This window comes from Aotus nancymaae, unplaced genomic scaffold, assembly GCF_030222135.1.
Source record: "Aotus nancymaae isolate 86718 unplaced genomic scaffold, 86718_ANA_hifiasm-v0.15.2.pri h1tg000004l, whole genome shotgun sequence".
In the NCBI taxonomy this organism is placed as follows: domain Eukaryota; kingdom Metazoa; phylum Chordata; class Mammalia; order Primates; family Aotidae; genus Aotus; species Aotus nancymaae.
Window position 1 is genome coordinate 44,611,754 of NW_026988415.1, and position 2,848 is coordinate 44,614,601.

At 42.7% G+C, this 2,848-nt stretch overlaps 1 pseudogene; it reads right to left on the minus strand.

Moving 5' to 3' along the window:
• Nucleotides 1-981: 981 nt before the first annotated feature.
• Nucleotides 982-2,578, minus strand: LOC135268969 (chromosome-associated kinesin KIF4A-like; annotated as a pseudogene).
• Nucleotides 2,579-2,848: the final 270 nt, after the last annotated feature.

Sequence of the window (2,848 nt, forward strand, 5' to 3'; positions counted from 1 at the left end):
CACTATTGATCTCCAGAACTTTTGCATCATTCTAAATTAAAATTACATATATTAAAAAATAACTCCGTGTTATTCCCTTCCATCAGCCCCTGGAAAGCACTATCCTACTTTCTTTCTCTACTAAATCTTTGATGCATTTTGAGTTAATTTTTGTATATTGAGTAAGGTAAGGTCCAACTTTTTTTTTTAAGATGATTAATATTTATTTTTTCTGCCAAGTATTAATAAAATGACAAACAAGCATTCCGTTAAAATCTTTAAAGTGTCTGTACATATAATTTGTATCTTCATTAGTAGTCAGCTACTTACATTTTGAAAAACAGACTTTTAAAATATAATTGGTGAAATCTCAGTTTGTAGTAATTTATGAGTGCTTTTTTGGGCTTAGCTTTTCTTTTTTTAATTATTTTTTATTAATTTTTTTTTTTTTTTGTAGATGAGCCAAGGTTTATTTACTTAACATTTAAAAATAGTTCATTTACTTCAACAACATGGCAGACAGTCAAAAGTACTATTGAAACACTTACAATTCAGAGAGGGTCAGGACAGAAAAGATCACAACCCCATTCCTGAGGTGGAGTGAAAAATGTAAGCCAGGCCTCCATCCTAAGCCAGGCTCCTCCATTAAACAGAGACAACCAAAAGATAGGAAAGCCATCAGGAGATGGCCTGAACTGCTCACAAATAAGAAAGAACTTGATCATACTGAGGGCTGGTTCCTGATGAGTCATTAGGAAAGTCAGTTGGTTCTCTCTTTAGTAAGTGGCTTACCACCCTTCTGGAGAACAGAGAACAGTAGTCCGGGGCTGGACGCTGAGGGCCAACATCCAACAAAGGTTACATTCTTTTCAGTAATGCTTTGTTCCTTTTTGCAACAGCAAGAAACCTGAAATCCAGAGGAGTCATTTAAAAAACCCTTTCTGGCTGCAACCTAAAAGCATCTACCAGGCCAGATTGTGGGTAGAGATGATGACTCCAACTTCAGTGGGCCTATTCAATAGGGGAGCAGCCAGAGAAGAAGCTGGTATTACTGGCCAGAGCTCGTTTCTTTTTCTTCCCTGGAGCCTTATTTCCTTGGTATTCTGTTGCTACATGTTTCCGCTCTGGGAGGTCAAAAGGGGAGGGAGGTGTGCAGTCTTTGACAACACTTGCTTCAGGTCACACATCTCTTTCAGGATCTTGCTATTGGGGGTGGCACAGACAGGGTTAAAGAGGCTCAATCCTGGAGTCACCTCAGTAGGATCCTCCAGGTTGAAGGAGCCTTTGGAATCCTGGGTCCATTCAACTGTACTCAAGCTATCCTTGCCTTGCTGGTGGTTCCGACACTTTGTGGGATCACAGCTACTGTCCACACCACAGTCTGACTTTTGCTTCCTGCACCCACACTTCTTGTTTCCACACCAGCCCTTGCAGGAACACCCTTGGATGTTCTTCCTGGACACCTTAACTAATTTTGTTGGCTTCCATTCCTCATCATCCCCCTCATCACCGTCACCATCACCATCCTCATGCTCATTGACAGAATGCTCTGAGCAATATTTTAGATCCTCGACGTCCATGCTTTGCTCCAGGAACTTTTCTTTAACATGAGGAGGTGTTGGCTTAGGTGGGATATATTCAAAAGGAGAGTCTGGAGATAGAAGGGCATCCTTAGGAAGAGGTTTCTGTCTGCTGGCTATCTGGAGGAGAGTCAGTTTCTGCTTGATTTCATTCTCTCGGAGAAGCTGCTTATTTTGCTCACACACTTCTCGCGTCTTCTGAAGTTCTTCATCCTGATGCTTCAGTGTGCTCAGTAGCTGCTGTTCCTTTTCACTGATTGATTCCTCTAACGGTTTCTCTGCCATTTGGCTTCGCTGCAGCTGGCTGAGAAGGTACAGCACCTCCTCCTGGTGCTGTTGCTCCATTCTGACCAGCTCAGCTTGTAACTCTGTCTCTATCTCGGCAAAATGATTTCGTACCTCAAACAGCATCTTCTGCGTGTCAGCACAGCTGGCCTTGCTCTGTTTCAGGCTGCTTTCAAGTTTGCTGACCTGTATTTTGGAGGAGACCAGCTCTCCAATCAAATATTTCAGGGCACACTTGGCTTCCACAATGGTGGCAATATTCTCCCAGCATTGTTTTGGTCTGTCCTCACTTTCTGCATCTAGCAGCTTCTGCTGTAGGTCAGCAATCTGAGCACTCCTGCATTCCATTTCAGTCTGTAGGCTTTCAATCTGCTTTGTAATAGAATCTTCTGATTCTGAAACTTGACCAGGCACTTCAGTAAGGGAGAATGTACGCCTCCGGAGTTTAGGAGGTGGATTCTCCCCAGATTCCTTTTTTTCTTTGAGTTGAGCCACATCGTGAGCCAGGATCTTTCTGTCTTCAAGGAGGTCATTCAGATGGCGTTTGGCTTCCTCAGTACTAACCATAACCTCTATTTCATTTCCAAGCCAATTCTTCACTCGAGCTGCAGTGCTTTCCATTCCACGGCTCTGAGTCTCTTTCCGCTTTTCCGCGACCTCCTGTTGTTTCTGGAGAGCATCCTTGAGATGCTTATTGGCAGCTGCTGCCTCCTCTGTTTTAGGTCTGAGCACATTGTATTGTTTCTGGAAGATTCTTTCAAGTTTCAGCAGCTCATATTGCCTCTTACGGTCTCATTCTTTTAACTGTATTACTTCTTTGTCTTTTTTCTGCTTCCATTGTCTGAACTTCTCAGCATCCTCTTTCATTTGATGCATTAACTGTACCCACTGGTTTTTCATCATCCGTATCTCCTGGTTCAGTTTGGAGACAGTATGCTCTGTGGAATCCTTTAGTTTCAGAACTTTGGACTTCTCATTCAGTTTCTTCTTCAGATCAGCAATTT